Genomic DNA, 22651 nt, shown 5'->3' with positions numbered 1-22651 from the left:
AATTACCTCTCAGATGAACAGCTTGCACTTGAATCCTTGTCTCAGAATCTATGTTTGTGGGAAGCTAACCTAACATATATAGGATAAAAGGGGCCCAAGGCTCAAGCCTGGGGCCAGAGAAAGAGCCAAGATAAAACCTGAAGTCAGGGAGGGATCAGCCTACTGGAGCAATGGGAGGTGTCAGAAGGACCTTTTTAAAGATTAGGGAGGACTGAGCATGACTCATTTGAGGAAAACTAAAAAAATTTCTTAGAAGATAACCTCCTACAATTTTGTTCCAAGGCAAGGTACAGGGAAGTGAAAAGTGAAAGTTTGGTAAACTGCTGAGCAGGATCTTGGAAAGGGCTGTGTTCTTTATGCTGAGGGAAATGGGAGGTCATAGAAAAGGTTTACACAGGAAAAGGACATGATCATATTGGCAGTTTTGAAGGATTTCCGTCTCCAGTCTGGATGACAGATTGGAGTAGGGGAAAGACTGGAGGCAGAGAGACAACTAAGAAGCTGTTACAGTTATTCAGGCAAAAGGTGATGGGTTTGAAGGATATATAGCAAGTGGAGATGAAAAGACTTGGTTTTATGGGAGGTGGTGGCTGGGGAGAAGGAAGAATCTAGAATGATCCTAGAATGGTGGCTCAAGAAACTAGGTGGATAATCCTTCTGTTCACTGAATGAGGGGATGGAACAGGAGGTTATGTTGGGGAAGAAGATGGTGGGTTCAATTTGGGGCTTGCCATATTTGAGCTTTAAATAAGAATACTTCTATTTTGACATATACATAGGAATGTTGAATTAGATGGTGGGATTATATGGGTCTGAACTTATAGGAAATAATCAGCATACAGGTACTAAATGAAGACATACAAATGGATGAAATGTTTCAGGGAAACATTATTTGTTTGACAGAGAGTGAGAAGATACAAGCGCCAGGAGATTCATGAGAACATTTTATGGTGGGTAACAATCAACAAAGGAAGCAAAGTGGGGATAACTCAGAAGGTTTGGTAAAAAATCAGAAAATGGGAATGCCACAAAGGACAAGAGAAGAAAAACTGCTGTCAAGGATGAAGTTGAACTGAGAGCTGAAAACTCTGTTGGATTTTATGGCAAGGAGGTCTTTCATGACATGGGGAGAATGATATCCACTGAGTGCTGGGGACTGAAGATTGCTGCCAGATGACTAAGACTTAAGAATGTAGTATGAGTGGAGTGGGGAGGAGCAATTTGGCAGAGGAGTAGGAGACCTAAATTTCGTCTGGTGCCAGGAATTCAGCTACATAAGGATCAAACAATTCTGAACCCCTATGAACTCAACAGGAGATCGAAGAAAGAATAGCCGCAACTCTCTGAACAGAAAAGCGACCACATTCTGGAAGGTCTCTTCTGATGTGTTTAGTGTATATTTTTCTGAGGTCATTGTTACCCTGTTAGCATTTTGTTCTCGCATTCATTTATTGTCCTCTGGACAAAATGACAAGAAGGAAAAAATCACCTCAAAAAAAAGAACAAGAGGCTGTACTGACTCCAGGGAAATAATCAATATGGACATTAGTAAGATGCTGGAACTAGAGTTTAGAATGACGATTATAAAGATACTAGCTGAGCTTGAAAAAAGCATGGAAGATATTAGAGAAACACTTTCTGGAGAAATAAAAGAACTAAAATCTAACTAGGTCAAAATCAAACAGGCTATAATGAGGGACAATCAAAAATCAAGGCTCTAACTGCTAAGATAAATGAGAAAGAAGAGAGAATAAGTGATATAGAAGACCAAATGATGGAAAATAAAGAAGCTGAAAAAAGAGAGATAAACAATTATGGGATCACGATGGCAGAATTTGAGAGATAAATGGTACCATATGACAAAAATATATTGGAATAATTGGGATCCCAGAAGAAGAAGAAAGAGAGAGAGGGGCAGAAGGCATATTGGAGCAAATTATAGCAGAGAACTTCCCTACTTTGGGGAAGGAAACAGGCATCAAAATCCAGGAGACACAGAGAACACCCCTCAAAATCAATAAAACTAGGTCAACACCTCGACATGTAATAGTAAAATGTACAAGTCTCAGAGACAAAGAGAAAATCCTGAAAGCAGCTCGGGAGAAAAGATATGTAACCTACAACAGTAGAAACATTAGATTGGCAACAGACCTATTCACAGAGACTGGGCAAGCCAGAAAGGACTGGCATGATATCTTCAGAGCACTAAACGAGAAAAATATGCAGCCAAGAATACTATATCCAGCTAGGCTGTCATTGAAAATAGAAGGAGAGATAAGAAGCTTCCAGGACAAACAAAAACTAAAGGAATTTGCAAACACGAAACCAGCCCTACCAGAAATATTGAAAGGGGTCCTCTAAGCAAAGAGAGAGCCTAAAGTAACATAGACCAGAAAGGAACAAAGACAATATAGAGTAACAATCACCTTTCAGGCAATACAGTGGCACTAAATGCCTATCTTTCAATAATTACCCTGAATGTATATGGGCTAAATGCCCCAATCAAAAGACACAGGCTATCAGATTGGATTGAAAAAAAAAAAGACCCATTGATATGCTGTCTGCAAGAGACTCATTTTAGACCCAAAGACACCCCCAGATTGAAAGTGAAAGGGTGGAAAACTATTTACCACGCTAATGGACACCAAAAGAGAGCTGGGGTGGCAATCCTTATATCAGACAAATTAGATTTTAAACCAAAGACTATAATAAGAGATGAGGAAGGACACTATATCCTACTTAAAGGGACTATCCAATTGTAAATATCTATGACCCTAACGTGGGAGCAGCCAATTATATAAGGCAACTAATAGCAAAAACAAAGAAACACATTGACAACAATAAAATAATAGTAGGAGACTTTAACATCCCCCTCAATGAAATGGACAGATCACCTAAGCAAATGATCAACAAGGAAATAAAGACTTTAAATGATACACTGGTCCAAATGGACTTCATAGATAAATTCAGAACATTCTATCCCAAAGCAACAGAATACACATTCTTCTCTTGTGCCCATGGAACATTCTCCAGAATAGATCACATCCTAGGTCACAAATCAGATCTCAACTGGTACCCAAAGATTGGGATCATTCCCTGCATATTTTCAGACCATAGTGTTTTGAAACTAGAACTCAATCACAAGAGGAAAGTCAGAAAGACTCAAATACATGGAAGCTAAAGAGCATCCTACTAAAGAATGAATGGGTCAACCAGGAAATTAAAGAAGAAATTAAAAAATTCATGGAAACCAATGAAAATGAAAACACAACTGTTCAAAATCTTTGGGATGCAGCAAAGGCAGTACTAAGAGGAAAGTATCTAGCAATACAAGACTTTCTCAAGAAACAAGAAAGGTCTCAAACACACAACATAACCCTACACCTAAAGGAGCTGGAGAGAGAACAGCAAATAAAGCCCAAACCCAGCAGGAGAAGAGAAATAATAAAGATCAGAACAGAAATCAATGAAATAGAAACCAAAAGAACAGTAAAACAGATCAATGAAACTAGGAGCTGGTTCTTTGAAAGAATTCATAAGATTAATAAACCCCTAGCCAGACTTAGAAAAAGAAAAGAGAAATGACCCAAATAAATAAAATCATGAATGAAAGAGGAGAGATCACAACCAACACCAAAGAAATACAAACAATTATAAGAACATATTATGAGCAGCTATATGCCAACAAATTAGATAATCTGGAAGAAATGGGTGCATTCCTAGAGATGTATCAACTACCAAAACTGAACCAGGAAGAAATAGAAAACCTGAACAGACCTATAACCACTAAGGAAATTGAAGCAGTCATCAAAAATCTCCCAAGAAACAAGAGACCAGAGCCAGATGGCTTCCCAAGGGAGTTCTACCACACATTTAAAAAAGAATTAATACTGATTCTTCTGAAACTGTTCCAAAAAATAGAAATGGAAGGAAAACTTCCAAACTCGTTTTATGAGGCCACCATTACCTTGATCCCCAAACCAGACAAAGACCCCATCAAAAAGGAGAATTACAGACCAATATCCTTGATGAACATGGATGCAAAAATTCTCACCAAAACACTAGCCAATAGGATCCAATAGTACATTAAAAGGATTATTCACCATGACCAAGTGGGATTTATCTCTGGGCTGCCAGGTTGGTTCAACATCCGCAAATCAATCAATGTGATAAAATACATTAATAAAAGAAAGGACAAGAACCATATGATCCTCTCATTGATGCAGAAAAAGCATTTGACAAAGTACAACATCCTTTCTTGATCAAAACTCTTCCGAGTATAGGGATAAAGGGCACATACCTCAATATCATAAAAGCCATCTATGAAAAACCCACAACAAATATCATTCTCAATGGGGAAAAACTGAGAGCTTTCCCCTAAGGTCAGGGACATGGCAGGGATGTCCACTATCACCACTGCTATTCAACATAGTACTAGAAGTCCTAGCCACAGCAATCAGACAACAAAAAGAAATAAAAGGCTTCCGTATCAGCAAAGAAGAAGTCAAACTCTCACTCTTTGCAGATGATATGATACTGTATGTGGAAAACCCAAAAGACTCCACCCCAAAACTGCTAGAACTGATACAGGAATTCAGTAAAGTGGCAGGATATAAAATCAATGCACAGAAATGAGTGGCATTCTTATACAACAACAAGACAGAAGAAAGAGAAATTAAGGAGTCGATCCCATTTACAGTTGCACCCAAAACCATAAGATACCTAGGAATAAATCTATCAAAAGAGGAAAAGAATATGTACTGAGAAAACTATAAAATACTCATGAAAGAAATTGAGGAAGACACAAAGAAATGGAAAAAGTGTTCCATGCTCATGGATTGGAAGAACAAACATTGTGAAGATGTCAATGCTACCTAGAGCAATCTACACATTCAATGCAATCCCGATCAAAATACCATCCACTTTTTTCAATGAAATGGAACAAATAATCCTAAAATTTGTATGGAACCAGAAAAGACCCCGAATAGCCAGAGGAATGTTGAAAAAGAAAAGCAAAGCTGGTGGCATCAGAATTCCAGACTTCAAGCTCTATTACAAAGCTGTGATCATCAAAACAATATGGTACTGCACAAAAACAGACACATAGATCAATGGAACAGAATAAAGAGCCCAGAAATGGACCCTCAACTCTATGGTCAACTAATCGACAAAGCAGGAAAAATGTCCAATGGAAAAAAGACAGTCTCTTCAACAAATGGTGTTGGGAAAATTTGACAGCCACATGCAGAAGAATGAAACTGGACCGTTTCCTTACACCACACACAAAAATAGACTCAAAATGGTTGAAAGACCTAAATGTGAGACAGGAGTCCATCAAAATCATAAAGGAGAATACAGGCAACAACCTCTTCGACCTCAGCCGCAGCAACTTCTTCCTAGAAACATTGCCAAAGGCAAGGGAAGCAAGGGCAAAAATGAACTATTGGGATTTCATCAAGATAAAAAGCTTTTGCACAACCAAAGAAACAGTCCACAAAACCAAAAGACAACTGACAGAATGGGAGAAAATATTTGCAAATGACATATCAGATAAAGGGCTAGTATCCAAAATCTATAAAGAACTTATCAAACTCAACACCCAAAGAACAAATAATCCAATCAAGAAATGGGCAGAAGCCATGAACAGACATTTTTCCAAAGAAGACATCCAAATGGCCAAGAGACACATGAAAAAATGCTCAACATCGCTTAGCATCAGGGAAATCCAAATCAAAACCTCAGTGAGATACCACCTCACACCAGTCAGAATGGCTAAAATTAAGAAGTCAGGAAATGACAGATGTTGGTGGGGATGTGGAGAAAAGGGAACCCTCCTACACTGTTGGTGGGAATGCAAGCTGGAGCAGCCACTCTGGAAACAGCATGGAGGTTCCTCAAACAGTTGAAAATAGAGCTACCATACAATCCAGCAATTGCACTACTGGGTATTTACCCCAAAGATACAAATGTAGGGATCTGAAGGGGTCTGTGCACCTGGATGTTTATAGCAGCAATATCCACAACAGCCAAACTATAGAAAGAGCCAAGATGTCCATCGACAGATGAATGGTTAAAGAAGATGTGGTATATATATTTACCATGGAATATTATGCAGCCATCAAAAGGAATGAATTCTTACCATTTGCAACAACGTGGTTGGAACTGGAGGGTATTATGCTGAGTGAAATAAGTCAATCCGAGAAAGACATGTATCATATCTCATTAATATGAGGAATTCTCAATCTCAGGAAACAAACTGGAGTGGTGGGGGTGGGAAGGATGGGGTGGCTGGCTGATAGACATTGGGGAGGGTATGTGCTATGGTAAGCACTGTGAATTGTGGATGACTGTTGAATCACCGACCTGTACCCCTGAAACAAATAATATATTATATGTTTAAAAGAAGAAGATAGTAGGAAGGGTAAAATAAAGGGAGGCAATCAGAGGGGGAGACGAACCATGAGAAACTATGGACTCTGAGAAACAAACTGAGGGTTCTAGAGGGGAGGGGGTTGGGGGGATGGGTTAGCCTGGTGATGGGTATTAAAGAGGGCACGTATTGAATGGAGCACTGGGTGTTATACGCAAACAATGAATCATGGAACACTACATCAAAAACTAATGATGTAATGTATGGCGATTAACATAATAAAATTAAAAATATATGTATAGAAAGGCAGCCTAAAAAAAAATAAAAGAATGTAGTATGAGTGATGCAGGTGTAGACAGGTCTTTCTAGAAATTTGACTGGGAAGAGGCTAAATGAAATGAGTAGCAGAGGAAGATGTTGGCTTTTAGACAGAAATAAATCTGTGTTTTGACAATGACCATTAGAGGAACATAGAAAGTTGCTGTGGTGACAAGTGTGGAGCCTGGCAGTTTCAGTTTCTAGAGGAGTATAAAAAAGTTGGATCTAAAATTATGAATCTGTCTTACAAGAAAATTTTTGGCTGATATGAGAATCATCAGCCCAGTAAAGATGCTGGAGATTTGGATGGGAAGAGAAACTTTAGGGGAGGCAAAATTTCCTCTATTATCTTAGAATCTCTGTCTGGGCTAGAGAACTAAGTTGATATAAGACAGAACAACAGGAGAAAAGCATGCACATTTATTTTTCACATGTACTTGGGAAACTTCACAGGAAAATGAAGACCCAAAAAGTGATTAAGCCTATGTGCAGATATACTAGTTTAGACAAAGAATAAGAATTGTAAAAAAAAAAAAAAGAAAGAAAAAAAAAAGAAAAAGAAAAAAAAAGAACTAAAAAGAATGAGGAGCCTAAAGGAAGAGGAGGATTATTTTAGTATGGTTTGTTTTTACAGCGTTCTCTCAGCCTGATTCTCATCTCTGGTGATAAGAATCTTCTTTTCCTTTTGGTGTAGGGATGGCATCTTTTACATGAGAGGTTTATTGCCTGCTTTCAGAAAGAAGAGGGGAGGTCAAGAGTGCTCTTCCTGCATCTGCTGTTTCTCCTGTGCCTTTAGCTCAAAGTGATTTTGATGTCAGAGTTGGCATGTTTTGGGGTGGTGTTTTCTGCTATTCTTTTGAACTCTGGTCTAAGAAAATGTTCTCTGTGGTGAAGAATACAGAACAATATACTTTGCAATACTTATTTGTTCAAAATTATCACTGGTGCCAAACATTGTGCTGAGTTTGGGGTAACTGAGGAAAGAATAGAAAGAGAAGTATCTACAGAGAATGAGAATGAAGGGCGCCTGGGTGGCTCAGTTGGTTAAGTGACTGCCTTCAGCTCAGGTCATGATCCTGGAGTCCCGGGATCGAGTCCCACATCGGGCTCCCTGCTCAGCGGGGAGTCTGCTTCTCCCTCTGACCCTCTTCCCTCTCGTGCTCTCTGTCTCTCACTCTCTCTCTCTCAAATAAATAAATAAAATCTTTAAAAAAAATAAAAAAAAGAATGAAGAGCCAGGAATACTAAAACAACCCCATAGGGAAGAAATACACATACTTCAAATGAAAGGGCAGTGATCCATGATGTCATGTGGACCCAAGGAGGTTCATTTTTGTAGGTCTTCCAGGTAGACTCCAAACATGTTCACTGCCTTTCTGCCCTTGACCTCACCTTTATGACCTATAAGGTCCTCTGCTTTGCTTCCTGTTTCAATTTTGGTCCTAAAATGCTATGCCTCTGACTTCTGCCCAAAAAAGACACCACTAATTTGAAATATGTGGTCTGCACAGGTGTCCCAGGTCGCACTAACCAGCATGCTGGTACTTGGTCTTTTCTCTCCCTTATGTACCTTCCCATTTGCAGCTCTTAGAAACTTCATCATCTCACAAACTCATAGGGAACAATGCCCTTGTTTTTCTTTCTAGATTTATCTGTTAGAATTAAATTCAATCATCCATTTTCTGTAACCATCAACACCACGAATACTTGCTATTGTAAGTTGTTACAGTGGTCACTACCATTTTCTTTGAAACCAAACCATCATGGAAACAATCGAGACCACATAAATAATGCCAGGGGAGGGGGTTGGAAGAAGAAGAGTCTAAGTGGAATGTGTCTTGAGGATGACCAGGGTCCAGCAGTTTCTTTCTCATTTATTAAGTCAGCAGGAACTATTTCCAAAGGCAACTCTTGTCACAGAGAGATATGTTAGTTGACCTTCACCTTGTTTCTTGGTCTTGTGTCCTCTGACTTTCTGATATAGTTGATTACTTACATTTGTGTGATGTATTGTGATTTTACAGTACACCATTTGAAAAGTGAACTTCCAAAAATGCGTCCTTAAGTCATATGTGCAGCTGTTATACATCTGAGCTAAGGACGATCTCTGCACTGCATCATGCTAATGTATTTCTATTGTTTAAGAAAAGAATAAATAATAATATGCTTAGCAGGATTTATTTATTCAAAATTACTATTGGTGCCAAGGGTGCCTGGGTGGCTCAATCAGTTAAGTGTCCAACTCTTGAATTCAGCTCAGGTCCTGATCTCAAGGTTGTGAGATCAAGTCCTGCATCGGGATCTGTGCTGAGCATAGAGTCTGCTTGGGATTCTCTTTCCCTCTGTCCCTCCTCACCACCAGCTCTCACTCTCACTCTCTCTCTCTAAAAAAAAAAAAAAAAAATACTATTGGTGCCAGACTTTGTGCTCAGTCTAGGGGTCTGGGGGAAAGTATAAAAATGAATACAGTCTCTCTGTATCCTCAAGGAACTCATTCAATGGCAGGGGAGAGAGATTTATTTAAAAATTCACAATACAATACAATCTGTGCTATAATAGAAATCCACATATACTTTTTTTGGAGAAGGTACTAAAGTGCTATTTATTTATTAATAATTAAGACCACATTTTACATTAGAAATTATAAGAAATACATTTCAGTATGAAACCTCAGCTGTTTTGATAGGGTTTTCTAATTTTTATATTACTGAGGAGCTATTATATGCAAAAAAAGTATGAGGTTCTTTGGAATAAAAAAATTAATATGCTATCTTAATCATTAAGAAATGTAGTAAATAACAGTTCAACATAAAAATAAACTATGTTTTAGGTTGATTCTAACATAATTGTTTTAAGAATCAAAGGAATATGAAAAACATCACAAGTTGTCTGATTCTGAGATCCCACATTGCACTGGGTAATTAATAAACTTTTTTATTTATGGATTATTTTAGATTTACAGAAAATAATTGTAAAGGTAGTACAAAGACTTCTGGTACCCAGTTTTCTTTCATAGTTACTTCTCACACACCTATGTTACATTTTTTTAGAACTAAGAAATTAACCTTGTTGTATGACTATTAACATTTTTTACTTGATTTTTCACCAGGCCTTTTCCTCCCTAATATTCTTTTTGTACTCCAGAATCCAAGCTACAATCTCCCATTGGATTTAGTGTCCTCTCTTCTTAGTTTATGACTATTTCTCAGCCTATCCTTGCTTTTTATGGCCTTGATGACTTTGAGTAGTTCTGGCCACCCAGTATTTTACAGTCTGTAACTCAATTTGGGTTTTCTAATGTTTTGCTCATCATTAGAGCAAAACATCACATAACATTTAAAACATCATAACATTGATGTTAGCTCATCGCTGTGGGTTTTGAGGAAGAATATTAGAGAGGTGTGGTGTCCTTATCATATCTTATCACAGGGGGTACATGATATAAACATGACTTATCACTGGTGCTGTTAACCTTGATTATTTTGTTAAAGTGGTGTCTGCCAGCTTTTTCCACTCTAAAATTATTATTTTCCTTTTTTGTAATCCTCTTTGGAAGTGAGTCACTAAGTTCAGCCCACATTTGAGGGAAAGGAGAGGATTAAGTTCCATTTTGTGGAAGGGAAACTGTTTTCATATATTACTTGAAATTCATTGGTAAGGAAAGTTTGTTCCTTCTCTTTATTTATCATATATATATAGATATATTTTAAAATATCAGTATGGCCTCAACTATATTTATTTTATTCTTTGTATGATAATTCAACCTTACATTATTTATAAAGTTTTATCAGAACACAGATTGGAGAACTGCTTACTTAGCCCACTGGGGAGTTGGGAAGGTCTATGTCTCAAGGAGAGTGCTATCAGACAGAACAGGAAGGAAGAAGAGGAATACAAGCTAAGAGGAAACCAGGCCTAATTACTTCAAATAGCTTTACAGTTTGCTTTGTTTTTTGCTTTCCTTTTTGAGAACTTGGGCTTCCTTTTCAGTGTTGATCTGTTGTTAAAGAGAATATGATATTTAACTATGTCTGATTCTACATTTACTGGTGATTTACACTAAATGGAATGAAGAAAAGTGAGAGAGTGGCTTCCAGAAAGAAATATTAGATGACTTTCCAGAGGTCCAAGAACTATTTAAGGACTGAGCTGAAAAGATATTCAGATGATATCTCTTTGTCCGTTGATCTAAGTGACAGCCACCTTACCAGCCAATGTAATGCACACCACTGTGGGCTCTGGGAGGGCCATCTTGAATTCATCTTCAAATCTGCTGTATTCTTAAATCCTGATACTCACACATTTTGTCATTTTCTCTTTCAAAAATGATCGTCTGAATCTCCCTGTGTGTCTTATGTACCCTGGTCCCACATGCACATGCATGTGTGTATATGCATGTGCATATGTGTCTGGGTGTTCCTCAAGATCCTCAAAATCAGTAACTGAATTCATTGCCTTCCTACAAGCCTGCTGCTCCTCTTCTAATATCCTCTGTCTTGGTCAATGATTCAGTCGTCCATTCGAGTTCCCAAACAAGAAATCTTAATGATGTTTTTGATTACCAGTCTCTGCATTTTCTTCCATTCTGTATCAAGAAGTCCTGTTGATTGTATTTCCTAAACTTTGTACAAATCTATCCCCACTTCTCCATCACCAGAGCCCATGCCCAGGTGAATCCCTCACTGCTGTTCATTTGCTTTCCTATATTGGATTATAACTCAAAAGACTTGTGTTTTTCCTCCGCACTCATGGTTCACTGCACAGACACCAGGTTGTCCCATATAAATCCCAAGCCAATCAAGCCACCTTGTTCTTAGAAATATGTGGTCTCCTACTCCCTAAAAGAATAAGGTTAACAATAAAACAAAACTGTCATGCCCTAAAATGTCCTCCTCTTTGACAATCTTGCAAAACTTCCTATCTATATCTTCATGTCTCCATGTCCCTTTCTCTTCCTGGAATTCCTGCCCTTTTTTGGGAAGGCTTCTTACCTTCTAAGCCTTTGCTCCTCAAAGAGTGATCTGCCAACCAGCAGTATCAATATCACCCGGGAACTTGTTAGAAATACAGAATATTGAGCTCAACTTCTGATCATTGATTCAGAATCAGCATTTTATGCAAGCTGAAGGTCAGGGAGTACTATAGTAAGGCATCTCAACTATCAACTTCCCAAGAAAGTTTTCCCTGATATGCCCTTCACTTGTGTCATGGGCCTGTCTCCCTGCTCTCTACCTGCTTCAATGTTGTGTAGGGATCATTTATTGATAGAAAAAGAAATGTTTCATGTTCATCTTTTTATCCTCAGAGCTCACTTGTGTCCTCAGGGATAAATTTCTTCATCCCAAAATAGCTACCAAGCACTTGTGATGGTCCAGTCACAGGACAAAATGAGGAGGATGCCACTGGTGAACACATGGCACCATTCCTATTTATAGTCTGGGCATCAAGATAATGTTCACCAAAGAGAAACAGAGACTTTAATGACAGTCTTGTCAAGTTATCTGAGCCCCAAGTGTTGAAACTTGGAGGAGCAGATAAACATTCATTGACCTTGGATGTGTCCCAGTGTTCCATAGGCATATAACTATATCTATTCAAGGTCACCGTTCACATATATAAGTTCAAAACAGAGAAAACAAACATGTGGAGTTAATGATTATGCTATTCAGTCACCAAGTAGCTGGGCCTGTACCTAGAGAATTTCACTCTTGGAAAAGTTTTTACAGGTTACAGCTACTAATCTGTTGTTTGATTCTCCTTTTCAGAACACCTGCCCCAGGATTTCCCATTCCTTATTTAAATGCAGCCATAGTCAGAGAACTCACCACACCTCTAAGCAATCCATGGCATCACCAGTTATCTTTGACAGCTCACTTCCTCCTCATTGATTGAGTTGATAAGTTTATTTATGCCTACTTTTGGCTCCCTGAATAATATCTCTCACTGCCTTGGATAACCCTCATGTTCTTCCTACTCACTACTTCCCCGGTGATATACCTTATAAATATGAGTAGCCCATCAAGGATTCTTCCTGAAGAAGTTAATGCTGAGGGCAAGTGGAGTATCAACCTATTTAGGACCACTGAATGACATGACACAGAGTCAGCCCACCTGAGGGGCAAGGAAGTTGGAATATCCTCCATAACCCATCCATTGTTGGTCAAAGGTTGTTTTTAGGGGTCATATTGATTCTCTATTGCTTCTGGCTTGCCACCTGGGCAAAATGAGTGTTCAATAGTCAGAACAAGTGCAGAGTAGGGAGCCTTTGCATGTAAAAGTGAGTGCTAAGAGAGTATGAGCAAGACACCAGCAATATTTGCTACAGACTGGTGCAAGGGGGAGAGTGTGCATTCTGGTGTGCTTGTCAAAATAAAGACCTTGGCCACTGAAGAGCTGAAGTAGAAAAAAAAATTACAGTATTTCCTTTAAGAAATAGTCTAGTCTAGAATCTAATAGTCTAGAATCTACAAAAATAGTATAAATAGCAGAATAGCAGAGTTTTTTAAATCAGATGTTGCCAAGGCAGCTCTAACTGTTTCTAGGCAATTTTTGGAATGGCCTCACTCATAGCCAAGGCAACCTGCATAGCATAGCAAGAAAATCTGAAGAAGAATCCCTTCCATCTTTTTTCTTCCTCCAGGGGGTGTTCCATGCTACCACCAGCTGTCCAGTCTCCCAGTCACACCAGGCATCTGAGGCGTGGCTACTTACAGAATACTGAAACACCTTGGGATAACGGAATCCCTCAGTCAAGGTCCACCTGCATCATCTCTTATTCCTTGCATGTTACAAGAATCACCTCCACCCTCAAGAGTGCCCCTGCATTCTCTGAAGGTGTTTTCATAAAGACCAAGGCAATAAAGACAAGGATGCTATTCTGAGCACAAAGCCTTCTGCTCTCTTCCATTCAGAAATACACAAACTTTCAGGAATTCATAGTCCCTTATGAAGGCGGTAGCAGCAGGGTTTTTAAACTCAGGGCATGGGCTGAATAGAAAAGATTTCCCTGTTACCTACAAATGTGATATGTTAGGTGTAAGCCCCCTAGGATGCCTCTATTAAGTGGGTAGCTTGTTAGTCTCTCTAAACATGTGGGGAGGGACCTCCATTTTTAGACATGGAGGATTGGGAGAATGGAGTACAGTAGCCAAAAGAGAAGAAATTTCTAGCTATGAGCTGGGGGAGAGAATGAAGTAGTGAGAAAATTAAGGAATATGGTGATTTTAACTATGAAAAGTTAAATTTAAATTTTTAAGACGGAAAAAACCTGTAAATGTTAGATGGCTATATAAGGAAGTATTCCATTCTGGGTTGTTTTAAGACACATTCTTTATCCAGGACCCTGTAACAAACCCTGAAAAAGTACAGTGACTTTTTTATCTGAAATCTATCCATAGTGAGTGACATTTTTCCAGTCGGCACAATCAAGAATCACTCCTTTCTCAAAGGACTTCATTAATGTCAGTGCAAGAGTCTCTAATTTCTTCCCATATTTATCATTTGGAAATAAAAACTGTTTACTAAATATGCATGCCAAGGAATAGATGAAACCGATAAAGAAAATTCTAAGATTAACAAGTGCAATTTACTTGTCAATTGTAAGTTTTTCTCTCTACAGGGGAGCTGTGTGTTGGTATTTTGCACCAGAGAGAAGGCTGGGTCTAGCTGGAAGTCAGTGTTTGGGGGTTGGTATGATAGACTGGGGAACAAAATTCCAGCTCTTCTTCCACCACCAAAGGAAAAAAATAAGGAAGGGCCTCTCCTTATAGTCACTAAGTTAAAGAAAGTTTTAAGTGTATTACTATAGTAAAAGGAACCACAAAAAGAAATGAAAACAATATTATAGTGGACAAAAAGAGGGACATAAAATCTATACTGTCTACATTTCTTAAATTAAGACATAAGTATACATATTATTCATAACCATAGTGTATGAATCATAATGACAGCTAGACAAACTAAAATGCACTGTAAGGATGAATGTATAAAGAAGATGTGGTATATATACACAATGGAATATTATGCAGCCATCAAAAGGAATGAGATCTTGCCATTTGCAATGACGGGGATGGAACTGGAGGGTGTTATGCTGAGTGAAATAAGTCAATCAGAGAAAGACATGTATCATATGACTTCACTGATATGAGGAATTCTTAATCTCAGGAAACAAACTGAGGGTTGCTGGAGTGGTGGGGGGGTGGGAGGGATGGGGTGGCTGAGTGATAGACATTGGGGAGGGTATGTGCTATGGCGAGTGCTGTGAATTGTGCAATACTGTTGAATCACAGATCTGTACCTCTGAAACAAATAATGCAATATATGTTAAGAAAAAAAAAAAGAAGAAGAAGATAGCAGGAGGGGAAGAATGAAGCGGAGTAAATCGGAGGGGGAGAGGAACCATGAGAGACCATGGACTCTGAAAAACAAACTGAGGGTTCTAGAGGGGAGGGGTGGGGGATGAGTTAGCCTGGTGATGGGTATTAAAGAGGGCACGGTCTGCGTGGAGCACTGGGTGTTATGAACAAACAATGAATCATGGAACACTACATCCAAAATTAATGATGTAATGTATGGTGATTAACATAACAATAAAAATTTTTTAAAAATACACTGTAAGTCCTCCAAATTACCAGAAAACAAACACACATTATCACAAACATGAAAAAAAAGGGGGGGAGAAAAAGAGGGAAAGGGGGAGAGAGAGAGAGGGAAGTAAAGTAGTAATTCCTACAGTAAATGAGGGAAATAGAGACTATATTGAAAACTAACAAAATTAAGTTAGTGACATGTAAAAGATAAAATGTGATGTTCAATCAGTACATTTAGATAAAATAACACTAATAAATGTAGATTGGACAAACATACCTATTTGAAGAAAGACTTGAAGAATGAGGTACATATAAGAGGAACAAATACAAACAGAATGGGCAAAGATTTACCAGGCAAACACTAACAAAACCAAAGCTAGACATCACAATGGGATAATATCAGATAAGAATAGAGTTAACACAGAAAGTGAAAAAAAAGAGCAAAAGTGATAGCCAATATTAATGTATGGTACCACCCACAGTGATACGCAACTGCATTTTATGTGTCAAATGACAAAGAACTGTAAAGCATAATTCTAGAGACTTCTAGAGTAAATCAACAAAAAACAAGTAGTATGAAACTAACTCGTCCTTATGATATCATGATGATTGATCAAGTAGATATGAATTTACAATTAATTAAGGAGGTAGGGCAGTCATTCTGAGCTAGCCTCAGCATCCCCAGGTGAGCTTGTTCAAACACAAATCACTGGGCCCCTTCCCAGAGTTTCTGCTTCAGTTGGTTGGTCTGGGTGGGCTCTGGTATTCTGCCCAGATGGAAATTCAGTAAAAACAAAACAAAATACAAAACTATCTGAGAAGAAATAGTGCCATTGAAAAATGTGGAATTATGAAGACGAGGGTGATTCAAAAAAGACCTGGTAGCAGAAATCTCCAGGAAGGAGGAACGTTTAGGCTGGTGCTTCCACCAACCTGGATTCTTCTAAGAGAACCCAGAGGGGATTGTTACAGAGCCTTGAGCTTAACAGCAGCCCCAGTGTGAAAGCAGCAATCTGTGCAGGTTCAGAGAAGTGATGTGACTTGCTTAGGTCTGTGGATGATTCTCCAAGGATGGGAAATTCTGCCCCCCAAGTCTGTCTGTTTTCAAGACATAGGCATATTTCATTTCACCTGGGAGAGAAGGGGGAAGAGCCCCATGTCCTCTCTTGGTCTTATTACCTCAGCTTCTGAAGTGGTGAAATTTTCCTTGAAATATACCTTCTATCTCTGCCCCCATTATTATTATTATTATTATTATTATTATTATTATTTGTATTTCACCATGTGCCAAGTACTTTACACACATTCTTCTACTGAAAACCGCTGCAAGGCATATCTTCTATTATTCCCATTTTATGGATGAGGTATCTGAGGTCAGTGAGGTCAATTAACTGGACACAGTGAGAGCCAAAGAGGGACTTGAATCCCATCTATCTTGATCCAACACCAGTATATTCCAGTGCTACATAATACTACCTTCTTCCCCTCTCATTTTCCTTGTATACTAATGTTCTTTCTTCTGCTATTTGCCTCCTCTTCTAGCAAGGAAGGGTGGGGCTGTTCAGTTTTTTTTTTTCTTTCTTTCTTTCTTTTTCCTGGTTCTTTCCCAGGAAACAGTCAAGTTTATACAAGTCTCAGTCAAAGCAGCCTCCCATAGTCACATTCCACTATCTGCTTAACCTACTCTTTCCTTTTGACATTTTGCTCTGTTTGGAGGGCAGAGGCTGTCATCAGAAGACAATCTGCTATTGACAGCCACAATATCCCACATGCTTGTCTGTCCTCACATGGCCTGCCATGCCCCAACGCCTGATTCTCAGCTGTGATAGTCTCCAAAAAAGGCAGCATTGTAAGCTAGAAACAGTTCTTCCTAATTCTTTAATCCAGAAATAATTTGCCTTTAAGGTGACTTTAACTTTCCATGTTGACTTGTAAGTTAACTCCGAGAGTTTTGAAGACCCTGCTTACCATCTTTGTCTGCCTGTCTTGTTGATCAGAAGGCAACTGCAAGAGAAGTGTATCAGACCAAGAAATCTAATTCAGACCCTGATTTCAGCACTATCAGGGCAGCCAAGTGAGGGTGGTCTCCAGGAGCCCTTCCTTGCTAGACATTTCTGATGGTTCACCAATGCCCTCTGGGAATGCAATGTTGGACTCAACACTGAAGTCTGGAAATCTCTAGACTTTAAAGCGATAGTCATGCTCCAAAAATTGAGATAGCAAAACAAACAGGATTCAAGAGCCTAAGGACACTCCTTTAATTTCCAACTATTTCCAAAATGTTTTCAGCTGAGCAAAACCCCAAACACATTTTGTAAAGCTCTTCCCCTTTACAGATGTTAAATCTACATGTCAAACTAAGGAAAATCATTTCCATATGAATTTGATTCATTCATTCTTAACTAATATAAAGTTTGTCAAAAAGCAAACTGATGGTCAAGAAGCCTCTTTTGGTGGCCTGAGGACTTCTCCCCTTTTCCAGATTGTCCACCCAAAGAAGAGGAATGAGGAGAGTGGACAGTGGGCTCTTCACAAGAATCAGTCTCTTCCAATGGGCAGGCTCTTGCCCCTTTCCATCACCAATAATGCATAGCTGATGACCAGAAGACAGTGGCCATGATTAGGATGAATGTTGTGTCACATAACTCTCCTTGCCCATTCATTACACCCTTAAAGAACAGCTCTCAAATCGTTGCCTTGCCTCCAGTCATGATCCTGGTTGAGAGACATTAACTTTTCTCTCCTGATTATCTCAGCAGCCAACATTCTGGTCTTACTGAGTCCCCTTCTGCTCCTGTTCAACCTGTCCCCTTTCTACTCTCCCTCTGTTTCTGAATGCTATTGTCAATCAAGGTACTGCTCTGCTCAACAATAACTTGTGATCTCTCTCTCGCCAGCAAGCTTTACAGACTGTGTTATTTTACATTACTACGTCATATACTTCCTCCCACACACCAACAGAGCAACATAGCTTACCTGTCTCTTTTTAATTTTTTAAAGATTTTATTTATTTATTTGACAGAGAGGGCAAAGCAAGGGGAACAGAAGGCAGAGGGAGAAGCAGGCTCCCCACTGAAGAGAGCCCAATGCGGGTTCTAAAGATCCATTTAAATAACACCTCCTCTGAAGCTATCCAGGATTTTTTTTTTTACTTGTATTTTAAAAGAACTTTAGATTTACAGGACACATGCAAAAATAAGACAGTCCCTGTACTATTTCCCCATCTTTCCCTAATGCCAACAATCTTACCTAATCATAGTCCAAGTATCAAAACCAAGAAATTTACATTGGTTCAATACCATTAAATAAACTAAGAATGAATTTGAATTTCACTAGATTACTAGTCTTTCCACAAATGTCCTTTTTATTTTCCTGTTCTGGGATCCAATCCAAGATCCCACTTTCCACATAATTATTGTGTTTCTTTGATCTCCTGAAAAATGTGATGTTTCCTCAGTCTTTTTCTTCATGTTCTTGACATCTGAAATGAGCACTCATCAGTTATTTTGATGAATGTCCTATAGTTTGGGATTGTCTGAAGTTTTGCAAAGCTATTTGTGATTCCCCCACATTTGATATAATTATTTCTCCTCTGTGTTCCTATAGCACTCACAGATAGACTATATCCTATACACTCCTCACAAATGGAGTGACTGTTGGTCTATCCCAGTACCACTGATAAGAAAGACTCTTTTATGCATTGGCCCTCTCTGACACATATCATCTTGATAGCAAATATATGCCAGTCAAACCACTGAGTGGATGAATAAATGGATGATGAGCAAAAAGAAAAAAAAAAAGATCATCAAGACCTTAGGTAACTTTAAAAACAGAAAGTTTTTAACAAAAGCTTAAGGAGATTATTTTCAAAGGGAGGGGTAGTCTCAGAGAAGGCTAACATAGTAGTTGCCTTTACCAGTTTCTCACAGGAAAATGAAATTTCAAAAGGGGAGGGTTTCTGTGATGGAAATAAATGGATTCTCAATGCCTTAAACTGCTCTTCTCTAAGAGCCAGAGTACATTCTTGGATAAAATGCTTTAGTGCCTTTAGTTCTACCACTTGAGTTTCTACCAACAGTCTTCCTCACAGTACAGATGGGATATGGTATCCTGTTAAATTTGTGTTTCTCCAAAAAACAAATCTCACAGCAAGCATCTCAGTTGACTGCTAACTATACATGTGACATTCAAAATAGATATAAAGAGCAAAAAGTTTGAACTCTTCACCTCAAATACAAATATATAAATGTCATGCAATAAAGAACTTCTCTCATTCAAAGCTATCATCTTATTTTTTTTTAATTTTGCAAGCAAGGGTTTATGTAGGAAACTGTTGAAACAGGTCATCCTTACAACGACATGTTGATAGAATGTGATATATCTATTCAACAAATATTTATTGAATGCCTACATGTGCAAGGTGGTTGTGGAAGGGGCAAAGAGTCACCAGGGAATTGGGGACATCATGTTTTTCTGGAATCTGTGTTTATTTAGGGAAATGTGATTCCCAGAATACTGATTCTCAATGGTTATTGTTCAGTCCCAAACTGCTCATGCTTTACACAGCTTTACACAAACTGCTCATGTCTTACACACACTTCCCCTTCCTTTTACTTTAGATTCCTTACACTTTATCTCATGCCATGTTAGCTCAGGAGAGGGCTCCATCCAGAGTTCCATTATTTTAGATCTCTCCATGAGCACGTCCAAGGAATTGGGATTTACACAGACGTGCTCTTGCCTTATATGGAGCTTGGCTTTAGAAATCTCTATTGACCATACTATCCATTAGGTCATCCATGTCTTTATTTTATTTTATTTTATTTTATTTTATTTTATTTTATTTTAATTTTATTATGTTATGTTGGTCACCATACAATACATCATTAGTTTTTGAAGTAGTGTTCATGACTCATTGTTTTCATGTAACATCCAGTGCTCCATGCAGTACGTGTCCCCCTGGATACCCATCACTGGGCTAACACATCTCCCCACCCCCCTCCATGTCTTTTAAAAACCCAAGGAAGAGTCTTCTAAGAGCTGAAATGCTTGGAGAAAAGCTTGTCTCTCCTAACAAAATAGCCTGATGTATTTTATTATGAGGAAAGTTTTGCAACCCATTTTCTTTTTCTTTTTTTTTCTGCTTTGGATATTATTAAATTTGGAGTTACATCTCATGCTTGAACAGAATAACTGATTAAACACATATATTCTGGGGGTACAATTTATCTTCACTGTTGCCTTCTCCTCAGTCTCCATCACCAAAAATAAGACTAAATTTTTAAAATTTATTTTAATAGTATTATTGTTTTGTTTTGTTTCTTGTTGTTGTTGTTGCTGCTGCTGTTATGCTACTTTTAGTCTTTTCTGTGAGTATGTAGTATGCATAAATAGGAAATGATAGATGATGATGATAGATAGATTGATAATTACATCTAATTAGTTATGAAGAAAGGAAAAATCAGTCATGTAGTTGACTTTTATTGGTAGGACAAAGAAAATATTTTGAAAATCCATTTCCAAACAATATTAGCAAACCAGCATGCTCTGAACTCAGATAAGAAATACTCTGTAAATTTCATTTGCTATAAAAACTAGAAGAAAGCTTCCAAATTATGACCCACGTTTCCAAATCAAGAAATTCTTCTCTGAAAGACTGTGGAAAAGAGTTAGCTGAAGAAGCATCCTAACTAATACGGCCTGGAGAGGTCAAATGTAAATTCATAATTTATACCAAAAAGCTTCCAGAAACCATACTGCCAAAGAGATAGAAGGAATCTTCAGGGGCACAAACTGACGACAGTTTTGCTCTACACTCATGTGTATCAAATCTAGCTGAAAAACAGACTATAAAAGAATGTGCATGTTTATAAACTAAGAAGTTTCCACTTTGTCTAACCTCTGATGAAATCAGAGGCACTAGGAAACTTTGCTTTCTGGAAAAGTCAGAAAACTTTCAAATGTCCTGTTCTTTCAAAAATAGTCTTCCAGTCATTAGCAGGAAACACATTTACTGTTCTAGCTTGATACTCACAGACACTCCAAATCCATGTAGAAACTCATAAGGGTCCCACACACCCCTGAGTCCTCATGTGAGGTGGAATGTTTATATCTGTTTGCACCTATTAAGGTGCTAAAAGATGTCCCACTCTATGGTGAAGACCATTGATGGAATTAATAATGTAATAATAAAAGCTTACATAGTCATAATATAAAAGTTGTTATTTACAAAATAATAGCTTAAGCCTATAAAATATAGGACAGTTTCATTTTCCTCCACAATTCCTTCAGATTTATTCTCTGAAAAAATGTTTCTGTGTTTGTGTGTGTGTGTGCATGTGTGTGTATAACAAATTATATATACCTCAAACAAGACATATCACGTTAAACAAGTACAGGTTTGTGGAGAACTTGGCCACTGCCCTAACTGTGCTGGGAATATCCCCATCACTTTGCTAGTGAATACGGTGTTGCTTCTTTTGTAACTTTAAGTATATCATTCCATTGGCTTCTAATCTCCAAGATTTATGTTGAAAAGTGCTATCTTATAGATATTCCCTTGTATGTTGCAAGTCACTTTTACTTAAAAGATTCAGTGTTTGACTTTCCACATTTTGATTATAGTGTGTTTCAGTGTGGTCTCTATATTATCCTATTTGGACTTAATTTAGCTTATTGTATTTATGTATCCATTTCTTTCCTCAAATTTGAGAAATTTGTATCCATTATTACTCTAAACAAACTTTCTACCCCTTTTTCTCCTTTCTCTTCTGAGACTCCCATAATACCTACATTGATCTGTTTATGGTGTCCCATAAGTTCCTTATGCTGTGTTCATTTTACATTCACTTTTCTTTTACTCTTCAGTATCAGTATTTTCAAATGACCTACCTTCAAGTTCAATGATTTTTTTCATGTCCATTTAAGTCTGCTATTGAACTCCTCTAGTGTTTTTTGGTTTTTTGTTTGTTTGTTTTTGTCCATCCCTAACCCCACCCCCTATTCAGTTATTGTAGTTTTAGCTCTAGAATTTATGTTGGCTATTTAAAAAATTACTTATCTCTCTGTTGATATTCTAATTTTGCTTGCATATCATTTTCTTAATTTTGTTTAGTTTTCTGTTGTATTCTCCTTTAGCTCAATGAGCATATTTAAGACAGTTATACAAAAATATTTTCTAAGAAAATCAGAGAACTATGTTTCTTTACAGTTCCTGGAAATTTATTCTGTCCCTTTAAATAGACAATATTTCCCTTTTTATTTTTATGCCTTGTGATTTTTTTTAATTGGACATTTGAAAAACAGCCACCTCTCTCAGTCTTTGTGGATTGGCTCCATTGCAGATCTTTACTAATCAGTCCGATGTGAAGGCTCA

Source organism: Eumetopias jubatus, unplaced genomic scaffold, assembly GCF_037043125.1.
Source record: "Eumetopias jubatus isolate StellerSeaLion01/CBP00866 unplaced genomic scaffold, mEumJub1_p1.0 scaffold_9, whole genome shotgun sequence".
NCBI classification, from domain to species: Eukaryota; Metazoa; Chordata; class Mammalia; order Carnivora; family Otariidae; genus Eumetopias; species Eumetopias jubatus.
This window is presented reverse-complemented; position numbering follows the sequence as displayed.